The sequence below is a fragment of the Triticum dicoccoides genome, chromosome 7B (genome assembly GCF_002162155.2).
Source record: "Triticum dicoccoides isolate Atlit2015 ecotype Zavitan chromosome 7B, WEW_v2.0, whole genome shotgun sequence".
Classification (NCBI taxonomy): Eukaryota; Viridiplantae; Streptophyta; class Magnoliopsida; order Poales; family Poaceae; genus Triticum; species Triticum dicoccoides.
In genome coordinates, this window is record NC_041393.1 from 776,510,139 (window position 1) to 776,524,452 (window position 14,314).

Below are 14,314 nucleotides of genomic sequence, written 5' to 3' on the forward strand. Positions count from 1 at the left end.
GCCCCCCTATCCAACCGCATAATATCATTCTCACAAATTCGGAATACATAGTTATGACACTACTACGTTCTCATAGGTTATTGTCTAATTCGTGCAATACTATTTTGTGCATCAGGAGCCTCCTCCATCGAGCAATGGGACACACCTGTAGGCTGTAGTGCCTCAGGCGCCGTCCGGCTCGCCTCCACAACAATGGAACATACCTGCAGCCGCCCCAAAGACTCCTTCTTCCTCGACCTCTTCACTATACTAGGAGCCTCCTTCTTCCTCGACCTCTCCGCCTCCACAACCAAAGAAAGCCCTCAAGAATTACGTCGAGGAGAAGATTGAGAAGGCTTTGGAGATCTTCGGGTACGTTACTATGGGGACTTTTGTCACCTCCCTCGTCGGCTTCATTTTCCTCAAGGCAGCGACAGTCGTCGCTCACCGCCGTGGGGCAATGCAGATGGCTGCTAGGTTGGAGGTGATCGTCAGGCTGTCACATCATCTTCAAGTGGGCGAGAGCAACGCTTGACTGGCAGTGCTAGTGTCAGCATGGTGGATGGCTAATTTGTAGCAGCAAGTACCCTTGTGGGCTTTTTGAATCATCTTCATCTTCGATCTTAATCTTTGTTGAACGGTCTGATTTTGAACGATCTAGTGTTGGATGTATCATTTTTTATGTTTTCAATCTTATGCTCTTGACTACCCTTTGAAGTCACCCGTTTAGTGATGTCTTGGTTTGAACTGCAGATGATTCTCTTTCAATTTGGACTTGGCAGTAATGCATATTTTGTTATTTTTAGGTAATATGCACAAGAAAATATCATTCTCATAGATTGGGAATACACAATTTTGACACTACTTCGTTCTCACATGTTATTGTTTAATTCGTATAGTACTATTTTCATTCTCACGTGTTGTTGCACAAGCTGGCTACCCTCCTGGCACTTTCTCCTTTCCCCGGTCTGCTGCTGTCTGTGGTCGGCGTGCATCATGTTCCTTGTTTTCATCTCCTGAACTGGATGCAACTACTACCTCTGATGCTTCTTTTCCCTCCTCTGCAGCCAAGCGGGTGAAATGAAATTAGCATGTTGATATCAAATAGCAGGGAATTGCAAAAGGAGAAAGAGAGTGAACAAACACATTAACAGCTGTGCTAATTTACCTCTAGATTCAATCAAGTGCTTGGCCAGTACGTCCCTTAGCCTGACGGCGTCCTCGCCTGCTGCTTGCCCCACCACCTCCTCCTCCTCCTCCATCCCTGCAATTTCCTCCACCTCCTCCATGTCTATCACTATATTATGCAATATGCAGCACGCATGGATTGTTGCAACAGCTGGACATGAACCAACCGCTCTGTCCAGGATCTTCCAAGTGTCTTTCAACCTCGTGAGTGCAGCCATCTTGATAGTTGATGCTGAACAATGTCTCCTGTTGAACTCGGCTTGATGAGGGAAATCTTATGCAGACGGGTAAGGTGTGAGAAGCCAGGGGAGAAGAGGGTATCCTGCATCACCAATTATGTATTCCCCAACATCCAAGTCATCTGATAAATTCAGCTTACTGCCATTCAGCACAGTACCCTCCTGACAGGACTTCAAGAGCAAAGAGTCGTGCAGAATGCTCAATTGGTTCATGCTACCTAATAGCCCCAACCAAATCTTTGCGAACCCCAGATCTGGATCAACGACGACTTGCATTAGCCTGCCGGCATTTTCCTGATGGCCACGGTTATGTGATCCAAATGAGATGTGAGTTGTATGTACAACACCGCAACAGTTTGGCAGGCCATGTATCTTGTCAAACATACGCTTGATCTTCTTCATTTTAGCGGAGTCAGGCCGATATATGTGGTGAAATCCTCGCTACCACATAGCCTCAAAAAACACCTGAGTTACCAGCGAGACAGTTGATTCGTACACACCAATAGAGGATCCTACGGTAACAGCAGTCACTAGAGTTCAACATTCTCACAGCGACAACTACTCTGTCTTGCAAAGACGGCAATCTCCCATCAACAAAGGTGTGATCTCTTGCCATCATATCTTCGAAAAATGGGATCGTCACCAAGTGGCAGATGTAACTAAAGGTACCTTTTTTCATTTCGTACAGAGACTCAAATCCTTGTGCGTCCACCATAGAGGAAGATAAGGTTTCTGCATGGAAAGAAAAACACAAAACTGGTTGAATGATACTCTAGATAAGTTAAACTCGAGAAAACCTGGAAGAACAAGTTAGAAGATAAATACTTGGCAACATGCACTACGAAGGTACAGAATATATCTGGTCATCATGCAGTATATATGAACAAAAGACAGAAGATAAAATCAAAAGAATTTATAAACTTCCAAAAAGAGTGCTCAAATAAATTAAGACAAAGCTTGTACGTATGTTTGATCTTCTGTACCTTCAAATATGGTAGAGCTGCTAACATTTGAATCCAACTTGTAGTTGTCTCCTCTTGAGTACAAAAGTACCATTTTCTTTGGTTGTCTCCATCACGTGCATATGCCTTGACATGCTCCACTTGGCCGAACTTGTCCCACTCAATGCCGGATTACTATATATCCAAATCACACAAACATCAATTTTTATATAAAATTTCATGAACATGAGGCTCACCACAAGGTGGTGCCGGCGACGGGACGGTGCGGGCGATCGACGGTGGTTACGACGGAGATTTAGAAGGCACTAAGTAAACCACACCTACATATGCAAACTAAGTGTTATTTTGACCTCAAATTGCATATAAATCAAATACTACCACATATAATTCCTCCCAAATTACTAAAACCCACAATTAATCACTATATAAACCAATGCAAGAGCTAAGCTAGCAATGAGAGATGAAAGGACAAAGTTGCTAACCATGGTGATCATTTGAATGGATGGGGGCCTGCAAATCTTGACAAATTTGGGGCAAATTTTGTGATGAACTCGAGAGGAAGGAAGGAAGAACAGAGGAGAGGGAGAGGGGAAAGGGGGAAGAACAGAGTGCGGGTGGACGAAGGGTTTATATAGGACGACCTTTAGTACCGGTTCGTGCCACGAACCGGTACTAAAGGTGCTGGAAGGGCCCCACTCTGCCAACATCCTGCCACCACTTTCTTTAGTACCGGTTCGTGGCACGAACCGGTCCTAAAGGTTCGCCACGAACCGGTATTAAAGAGCTCCTCCTGCCTAGCCGTTGGAACCGGCACTAATGGACACATTAGTGTCGGTTCTGTTACAAACCAGGACTAATGTGTCTCACATTTGACCCTTTTTCTACTAGTGCCATATCCTTCATGGGAAAGATATCTTCAAAGAAAGTCGCATCATTCGACTCCATGATCGTACTGACATGCATGTCAGGTACCTCAGATTTTACAACCAAGAATCTATATCCAATGCTAGGAAAAGCATATCCCAGGAAAACACAATCCACAGTTTTGGTCCCAGCTTCCGCTTCTTTGGAATTGGCACATTGACTTTCGCCAAACAACCCCAGGTTCGTAGATAAGAGAGCTTTAACCTTTTCTTCTCCCATTCCTCGAATGGAGTTATCTCTTTGTTCTTTGTGGGAACTCAGTTTAGGACATGACAAGCAGTCAATATCGCCTCCCCCCACCATGCCTTGGAGAGACCCGATGTGTTTAACATGGCATTAACCAAATAAGTTAGAGTACGGTTCTTTCTTTCGGCCACCCCATTTGACTGAGGTGAGTAGGGAGGCGTCCTCTCATGGATTATACCATGTTCCGCACAAAAAGCATCAAATTCATTGAAAAAATACTCTCCACCACGGTCGGACCTAAGCCCCTTGATTTTTCGATCAAGTTGGTTTTCCACTTCAGCTTTATAGATCTTGAAAAGTTCAAAGCCTCATCCTTAGATTTCAGAAGATACACATGGCAGTATCTAGTGGAGTCATCAATTAACGTCATGAAATATTTCTTTCCACCTTTTGTCAAAACACCATTCATTTCACATAGATTTGAATGTATAAGTTCTAGTGGTGCAAGATTTCTCGTCTCCGCAGTCACGTGAGACTTACGAGGTTGCTTAGCTTTCACACACACTTGACACTTAGATCCCTTGACAGTGGTGAAACTAGGGATTAAGTTCAACTTCGCTAGTCGCGACATGCAACCAAAGTTAACATGACAAAGATGTGAATGCCACACATTTGATTCACTATTGTTGCAAATATGATTAACAACTTTATTGCAAACGTCTGATAAGGATAAACGAAACAGGCCTCCTGACTCATAGCCTTTACCAACAAAGGTTCCATACTTGGATATTACAAATTTATTTGACTCAAAGACAAGCTTGTAGCCATCTCTACACAGAAGAGATCCGTTAACAAGATTTTTATTGACGGAGGGGACATAATGCACGTTCTTTAGCCGCACAATCTTTCCCGAAGTAAACTTCAGATCGACCGTGCCAACACCACGAACAGAAGCACTTGAACCGTTTCCCATTAGCACGATTGAAGTCCCTGCTATCTGATAAGACGAAAACATGGAAATATCACCGCATACATGCACATTAGCACCCGTGTCAATCAACTAATCAGGAGAATGACATACTGAAAGAATAGTGGGAAATATACCATACCCAGCATCCTTCATGTCAATGTCTCCGATGACAACATTAGCGGTCTTGCCGCCTTTCCTAGGATGACGCTTGTCATAGCGATTAGGACAACTAGGAGCCCAATGATCAGGATCTCCACACACATGACAAGCACCTTTCTTCTTGTCACTCTTCTTCTTGAAGTTCGTGTGTTATACAGCCTTGTTCTTCCCATCAAACTTTGCTTTACCATCAAGCTTGCCCTTGTTCTTGAACTTGTGGGACTGGAAGTTTTTCTTATGTACCAGATTGGCACTAGATCCTCCCTCAATACCTCGAGCACGTGTGTCCTTTGCTCTCGCCTTTTCTTCCACATCAAGAGTACCAATGAGATCCGAGACGGAAAACTCCTGTCTCTTATGCTTCAGTAAGTTAGCAAAGTTCCTCCACGAAGGAGGAAGCTTAGTGATGATACCCCCGGCAAAAAACTTGTCCGGTAGGATACAATTGAAGTGCTCAAGTTCTCTAGCAAATGACTGTATCTCATGAGCTTGCTCATCCTGTAGTCATAGAATTGCTCCATGATGTACAACTCAGTGCCAGCATCCGAGACCCCAAAACTTGGCCTCGAGTGCATCCCACATATCTTTTCCATTATCAATTGACGCATAAGCATCAACTATGTTCTCACCAAGAACACTCAAGAGAGCAGCCTTAAACAAAGTATCCATTTTCTGAAAAGCTTGTGCCTGTTGAGCATCAAGTTGTCCTTCAGGTCTACCAAGAGTGGCGTCATAGCAACTCATGGTTTGAAACCATAAGACTGCTCTCACGCGCCACCTCTTATAGTGGATACCCTCAAACATAGGAGGTCTCATGGAAGCAGCAAAACCATTCGAGGTAAATTGCCTATCATAAGGTTTTTGGATTGTTGGAAATATGAGCAATTTACCGAATGATTTTATTAACAGAAATACTAGATAAAGCATGACTAGTATAGCAGTGATAAAACAAGCCATGTGATTTGAAAAAGAGAAGGTAAATAATATCTGCATATATGAGCTAGAACCGATCATCTTTTGAGCAGACAGTAGATCAAGATGCATATATGAAGTAGAGCCTAACATGTCTAGGGCAAACACTAGAAGAAGGAACTGTTGCATGATTTCTAACAGGAGAGATAAGAACACGTACTGGACAGCAGTCGGAGCAGAGGCACTGGACTTGGGGTCGGTGTCCTCCATGTCGTCGAGGAGGTTGTCGACGTCCGGAAAGTAGTCGTCGGAGTCCGGGGCGTCCGTGACGAAGAAGTCAGTAGTCGCGCAGAGCGCTCCCCAAAAACCTTAATTATCACCCTTCTCCCATACACGACTCAAAAGGTGCGGTTTCGGAGGCCTACTGTCCTGACCTACGGTGCACGCCGCAAGCTGGGATGAGGAAGAACGTAGCAGCAGCGCAGTGCTCAGGAACTTGTGGCGAGAGGAGGAAGAGATTCTGGTGTGTCTCTCTGGAGAGGAGCGACCTGAGGTGAAGCAACGGAGGGAGACAAAACTAGACAGGCAGCACGCGAAGAGGTGAGTGGCAAAAATTTAGACATCGACTCGGCTCATTCCCGCGATCGTGGCGTGGCGTGCGGAGGAGGAGAAGCACGCGTGGATGTCCCTCTTATTCTCATGCTCATACATGTAGGGAAAGAACCTCACTTATAAAGAGGTCCAACCTCCAGGCACTTGGTGAATCGTTAGATTAATCAACACTTCTCTTTTATCACAAAATATATAATGTTAATGAGCCCTTGTCTTCCATCTCAACTGAGTACCTGTTTCATTTTCTGAAGAAGAACAACATGTGCGTAGCCGCAATCAAACAGGCAACTTCAACTCTGCTATCTTCTCTATTGTGAGTTGGATTGCAGGACCGTCGGCAAAGGCCAGCGAGTTTGTTTCAGGGTCAGATTGACTGGCAAGGCCGAGGACAAGTTTATTATTTGGATGCCCCCCTCCCCAACCTGAACCTGGTCATCTTTTTTCTTGGCTGGTTCTCACTCTCACACTACAATATTTCACCAAGAACGCTGTAAATTTCACTGAACCGAGTGACAACAAACCAAATTCTCATGTATGATTTGCCATCTCCATGGCCTTTTTACTTCCAACACTCACATATCAATTTATTCATTTATTCCACCACAAGGCAATCATCATCAACCCCAAAGTCTTGCGGAGCTGGCGGCATTACTCAACGTTCAACGTTCAGGGGCGACAGAAGGTTACTTATCCTGTAGCGGCTTGTCAAACCAACTGATTAATATGTTAAGTGGATGACTGTCGGTTGGGTTCCCCGGATGTATATAAACGGCATTCACTGTTCTAGCCAAAAACATTCCAACCATCGTCCCAACATGACTGCCCGCGTTCAAGCCATGTTTGCTCTGCTCTTCCTACAGTCGAGGCTTAGCTCTTCGTACGTGCGGCGACCGCGGAGGCCGCTGAGGCGCTGCCTGGTGGCACGGCGGCGCAGCACGGCGTGGCGGCGTTGAGGCTCTGCATGGCGGCATGGAGGCCGCGGCGGCCATGGCGCGGTGGCCGGGAACGTCAGACAACAAGGGACGCAGCGCGGTGGCCACGGTGCGGAGGTTGGGCGGCGTGGCTGACTTCATCGCGTGCGAGGGCGGCCGGCAACGAGTTCAAGGCGATTGTCGAGGACGAGCTATGTCAAGATTAGGAGGGAAATTGTCAGCCATAATCTTGATTTAGCACGATCCGTTGGCGCAAGTCGTTGTGCTCGCCGAAACTCCGCGCATGAAGTTGGGCAGCCAGACGTGCAGCAGTTTTTGGCGCGTGGAGAAGCTCTGTCTTGCGGCCGTTGAGGAGCTGCTCAAGTGCTGGAGCCATGCATGTAGCTAGCAGTAGTTTGTTACTGCATGTGCGTGTGCATGCATAGTTGGTTAGGCAGGCGTGGGTTAGTTGAGTTAGTGGCCGGTGCATGGTGTCTCGGTCATGCGTGCGTGCGTCCGTGGTGACCTTAGGCGTGGTAGCTAGCTAGGTGTGTGTGCGCGTTGGGTATAAAAACCCATCCCCTGTGTATTGGTTGATTGTACCAGTATGAGCCGAGCCTAGGAGCCAGAGATGAGGTAGTCTCCGCCAAAACCGTGATATGCGCCCGGTCGGTTGTGAGAGAGCTCCTCTGGATAGGCTGCGGTATGTTGCCGCGCCCGGATATCTTCGTTTGTGCGAGTGAGAGAAAGAGAGCGACAACAACAACTGCCGTGGACGTGTTAGTCACAAGTAACGTTGTACAGGGTACAGAGCAGAGCCGACTTAGACATGAACTTGCTAATCTCACCTTGCTGAATTAATTAACAGTTGTGGTTGCAGAGTCGGCGAATCGTTAGATTAATCAACACTTGTCTCCCATCTCAACTGAACCCCCGATCGATTTTACGAAGAACAACAACATGGGTGGAACTTCAACTCTGCTCTCTTCTTTCTTGTGAGATCATGGCAATGCAATGTCAGTTAAAGGAAGGGGGGACACTTCATGTATGCCAGCGAGTTTGCTTCAGACAGAGTCAGACCGACGAGGACAAGTGTTGTGGACGTTCTGTACGGCGGCACGAGTGTTGTGGACGTTCATCCACGTGGCGTTGGGGCCCGACTGGGAGGCCCTAAACCTCATGAAATTCCTCCGGTATAGGGTTATGCAGCAACATAGACATCGCCGCCTGTTTTTGCTTTATTTTTGCGGCGATGACCTGGACTCTTTGGATGACTCGTAATAAGATGGTGATTGAGAAGGTCTTTTTGAGGAAGGCGTCTGACTCCTTGAAATTCCTTGCTTTCCCGCAGCACTGGCACCCGCTCTTGAGGTAGTGTGATCGCGACCGTCTCGGCCTCATGATGGATGCACTCCTGGCTTCAGCGCGTCGATTATCATCCTTATAGTGCATGTCGCTAGGTGGCTTTTTTCTTTCTATTTCTCTCATGTTTTATTGGGTGTGAATGTGTTGTGGCCCTAGCCGTCGTTCTTTAGGTGTTGATCGGATGTTGGTTGTATGGACCGTTGTTTTATTTATAAAGCGGGACGAAAGCCTATTTCGAGGAGAAGTATTGTCCGGACGATGCGAACTTCTTATTTTGGTTGTCCGATGACCACTTATCTACTCCCTCTGTCCGGAAATACTTGTCGAAGAAATGGATAAAAATAAATGTATGTAGAACTTAAATACGTCCATCCCTGCGATAAGTATTTCCGGAGGGAGGGAGTATGAATTATGCCTGATTTAAGTCCGTTTGTTATGTAGGTTAATTTCGTATGTTGCATGGAAATGAGGAGTGCTGAGTCAGCTCTAGATGCTCTAACGTAGGACAAACCGACGACTGCGTCCTGTTGCCCCGCCATGGATGTCTCCCAGACTTTTCTCCCATTCCTTCTAGACGAACGCATCCACAAAACCGAAATTATTGCTTTCACACCAACCACAGTTTCCACAAAACATTTTTTTTCTGTTTATTAACCTGGATATCTCAGGATTTTTAGTATGTGGTTGCGAGACAACTGTAGCCTGATATTCCTGAGATAAGTGTTCACTATGTATATATTTCAACTGTTGATACTCCAGACCTTGATCGAGATGGGCACCAAACCAAATGATATTCGAGGAAGATGGTGTTGGATGTGGATGTGAAGAGACAGGACACCGTTAGCCTTAGATTATTCTCGCTTGGCTGCTTCCATTTTCTAACGAGCCTAGCAAAGCAACATCTTTTCTTCCGTTTGTGTGCAAGCAGCTGGTTCGCTAGCCTGATGTCCGCTTGGTGGACAATGAGTTACCATGCAATTTCTTTTCTTTTCATATACAAGTAGTATTTGATCAATATCAGGTACTACCTCCCACGACAGCAAATAAGGACTGAACCCTTTGCCAAACTGACTCGGAGCAAATGCAACGATAAGCCTGGGAAGGAGCATCTGTGTGACCAAAGCCAACTGAACAACAAGAACAAGGCAGACTGCCTTTATGGGGTTGTAATTGTATATATGTATTTCTCCTTACAGTACCAACAATGACAGACTTTTTAACTTGAATAATCCAACAAAACATGCACACTTCATTTGGTAGAGTAAACATACAAATACCATTATAGCGCCGACATCCAGGGAAGACCCACTTAAAGCTACAAATACATACATGCGATGCAAAAGTACAAAAAAAAACCGTAAATATATATTTAGATGCAAGTCTCAAACAATTCGCTTGCAGTTTAATTCGACACTTCTTGTTCATGGTGCATCGTCTTGAGCATTCTTCATCAGGCGAGCCCACCTCACAACCACTTGCACATAAACCTTGTCATATAGCTTATCAATGAACTGCAAGTAGGCAGCCCTCCACGCTCTCTTCATTAACATGGTGCAGAACACTATCCAAAGACCCACCACGAATCCTATGCTCATGGCAAGATAAACAGATGACATATGTTTCATATCTTCAAGGCCGCTTTGTTGTGCATCATTTGCTGAACAGCTCCTGGAGAGAGGAGGGCCACAAAGACCAGGGTTGCCGTTGTATATATACATCTGGTTGTCAAGAGTTTGAAGTTGTGGTCCGGATGGTATTGGACCAGATAAATTGTTGTATGACAAGTTCAAGTGGCTCAAAGAAGTTAGTGCCGACAAACCTGATGGGATTGCACCAGAAAATTTGTTGTATGATAGGTCTAGCGATTCCAAATGCTTTAAATCACCGATCTGATTTGGGATTGTTCCTGTCAACTGATTGCTTGATATATTCAAATCGGTGAGGGCAATCAGTAAACTTATAGATTTGTCCTGTTAAACTGTTACTGGACAAATCAAGATTCGCCAATAGCTTGTAGATTTGGAAGCTATAGTCACGCTTTTGGTCTTTCGTGATTACCGGAATGCTCTCTTCAAAGTTGTAATCCTCTGTAGTGTCTTTGGATATTATGGTCATCATTGCCTTCAAGTTTGAGAGTGACCATGGTATGCTTCCTGTTATATTGTTGCATGATATGTCCAAATAATGAAGACGGGCAAGGGAAGTGAGATTGTCCGGAATATGGCCACTGAACATATTTGATCTCAACCTCAATATTTGCAGCAGGGGCATTTTCTCGGGTAACCACACTGGTAATCCTCCAGAGAAACTATTGTATGAAAGATCAAGGAATCTTAATTGTGATGCACTTTGAAGAATTTTGGGGAATTCACCGGAGAGATCATTGTTGTTCAAGGCTAGACTGAGCATTTGGGAGCCAAACTGACTTGCAGAGTTCGCACCAAACTCCTTGAAGCATTGCATGACATCTCCTGTGAACTTGTTTCCTGATAGATCCAACCGTTTCAGACTAGCCAATCGGCATAAAGATGATGGTATCATGCCTCCAATCTGATTATTTGCAAGCAACAACTCTTCTAGAAATCGAGCTTTCAAGTCTGAAGACAATGCCCCTGAGAAAGAGTTTGATGATAGGTTCAAGCGGACTATATTTATTGGGAGCAATGGGACTTGACCTGTAAGGTTGTTCGACCCGAGATATATATGGTCAGCTGCCATGTGTTGTATATTTTCCGGTAATGAGCCATGCAACTTGTTTCCTGATGCATGCAAGAATGAAGCTCGGGAAAATGTGAACCAAAACCAATCAGGAATAACATCATCCAGGTTTGAATTTCCAAGAACAAGAACATCGATGTCAATCTGCCATTTGAGCCACTCTGGAAAATGAGGTCCAAGATGGCATGAACGAAAACCTGCGACCTTCAATCTAAATGGAGGAACCCATTTTTGGTTGATAGCTAATTTCAAAGAGTTGTATGACAAGTCTAGATACTCCAAATTCAATAGTCCCGCAAAATCCTCCTCTGTGAGCACATTGTTTAATTTATTGTAGCTGAGGTCCAAATGCTTTAAATTGCCCAAACTTGTAGAATGCCTTTTCAAGAGCACACCGCTGAAGTTGTTGTAGCCGAGGTCCGAAAACTTCAAATTACGTAAACTCTCAAAATGTTCCTTGAGGAGTACACTGCTGAAGTTGTTGTAGCTGAGGTCCAACCACTCCAAATTACATAAACCTGCAAAATGTTCCCTGAGGAGCACACCGCTGAAGTTGTTGCAGCTAAGGTCCACAAACTTCAAATTACCTAAACCTGTAAAATGTCCCTTGAAGAGCACACCGCTGAATTTGTTGTAGCTGAGGCGCAAACTCTCTAAATTACCTAAACTTGCAAAATGTTCCCTGAGGAGCACACCGCTGAAGTTGTTGTAGCTGAGGTCCAAAAACTTCAAATTACCTAAACTTGCAAAATGTCCCTTGAAGAGCACACCGCTGAAGTTGTTGTAGTTGAGGCGCAAACTCTCTAAATTACCTAAACTTGTGAAATGTTCCTTGAGGAGCACACCACTGAAATTATTGTAGTTGAGGCACAAACTCTCTAAATTACCTAAGTTTGTGAAATGTTCTTTCACGAGCACACCATTGAGGTTATTGTAGCTTAAGTCCAGGGTTTTCAAATTACCAAGTGCTCCAACTCCTACGGGTAGAGGGCCAGTCAACATGTTGTAAGATGCTTCAAGAACGGTGAGATTGGTCATGTTCCCAATCCAAACTGGCAGATTCCCAGTCATATTTGTTTCCACTACCCACAACTCTTGCAATGTATTCCTTGAGCACATTGGCAATTGATCCATGAACTCATCCATGGTCGCATTAACGTTGTTACCATTTAATTTCAATATTTTCAAATCACACAGATCTTCTAAATTGCTTGGTAGCAAACCCTTAAGATCGTTCCAACTCAAATCTATGACCTGAAGGGACTTCATGTTTCTTAGTTCATTGGGAATGGGTCCGTCCCAGCCAAAACCGGAGAGGTAAAGCTCCTTGAGGCTTGTAAGGTTCCAGAACCAGTTGTGCTTGAATGAAGTGCCAAGGAAGTAGTTATAAGAAATATCAAGGACCTCGAGGTGTGTGAGGTTGGACTTGGAATGTAAATTACTAGCAGACATGGTACTATTAAGGCCACACTCGGACAAGCAAAGCACTTTAAGAGAAGGGAGCATGTTAAACGTGTGCACCCAATCCCTCACAAAACTAAGATACACAAAGCTCATGTCAAGATGACACAACAAAGAGAGGCGTGTCAACCATGCAAGATCCACTGCTCGAAGACCATCATAATTACCACTAACATCGAGATATTGCAACTTGGAGAGATTCCCAAGTTGGGAAGGTATTGTCCCAGTGAAATATGCCCACGAAAGGTTGAGATACCTTAATTTGCCGAGGGAACCCATGAAAACAGGTATGCTTGTGCCGGTGAAGTCATTACCGCTCAGATCAAGATACCTCAGGTGTTGCAAAGTAGCCAAAGAGGAGCTCATCTCTCCTGCCGACAAGCTCAATGAGCTGCTCATGTTCGGATAGCCACCAGTATCCATGTCGATGTTGCGGAGGTTAAGCTTGATTACATGGCCAGTTCGATTGCTGCATCGAACACCCTTCCATTGACAACAGTTGTCGCCAGACCCACAGCAAAATCCCCTCCGTGTAGACCCCACGCGTCTGTTTCCCCCCTCCAGGTGCCGACGGCGGCGCCGTCCGCGAGGGGGGGGCACACCCCGGACACGCGTGCCGCCTCTTCGGACATGCCACCACACCACCCCGCATGTATGAGGGCCCGGTGCGATGCTCCGGTGGCATTGCTACCCCCCAGTGCCCCCGTCCCGCCTAACCCTGTAGCGTTTGACCACGCGATCTAGCCCTTTGACTTTGCACGGACGGGCTTTGACCAGTGGACCTCCCCACCCGGTTGTGTTAGGTCAGCCCATAGGAACACTCTGGAGCAACATCCGGGTCAGACCCACAGCAAAATCCCCTCCGTGTAGACCCGGCGCGTCCGTTTCCCCCCTCCAGGTGCCGGCGGCGGCGCCGTCCGTGAGGGGGGGCACACCCCGGAGCCCCAAGACGGGCGTCTACGCATGCATGAACACTTTCACATATGCATCGGGACCCGTGTGATGTTTCGGTAACATAGCTACACCCTGAATCCCCCCACCAACCAGAATTCCTTCCGTGTCGACCGTTTCCCCCTTCCGTGACACGGCGATAGCGACGTTCGTAACGGGGGGCAATCGATATACCATCGGGTATGTTTTTTTAGATAAGGCATAATTATCTTATACAAAAACAAAAACTAAAATAAAGTAAAAATAACAAAACAGAGTAAAAATAAAAAAATTAATTAAAATAAACGTATGCCGACGGCAAGGCCGTCGGCATATCTGTGCACACACGGAGGTTGTCCCACGGATCGATGACGTGGCGTGGCACACGGATCGCTGACGTGGCAGAGGGGCCTATGCCGACGGCTTTGCCGTAGGCATACCTCTGCCACAGATATGCCGACAGCGGCCGTTACCGCCCGTCGGCGTAGGATCAACGCCGTCAAATGGTCAGCGCTGACCGGGCAGGTGGGCCCTGGCTATGCCGACGGCCTGTCCTATGCCGACGGGCCCCGTAGGCGTACCTCGGGCGGTCCCGACGGCCTTGTCTATGCCGACAGCCCCGTCGGCATAGATGAATGTATGCCGACGGCTTTTCTGCGCCTACGGCCTTTCCTTGGCCGTTGGCATAGGTCCATAGATGCCGACGGGTGCCGTCGGCATAGATTTGGCCGTCGGCAACCCTAGTTTTTCTGGTAGTGTGTACAGAGACTCAAATCCTTGTTGGTTCACCATACAAGA

General features: G+C 46.1%; 1 pseudogene; it reads right to left on the minus strand.

Moving 5' to 3' along the window:
• Window positions 1-9,828: 9,828 nt before the first annotated feature.
• Window positions 9,829-14,236, minus strand: LOC119339807 (annotated as a pseudogene).
• Between the last annotated feature and the right edge of the window lie 78 nt (window positions 14,237-14,314).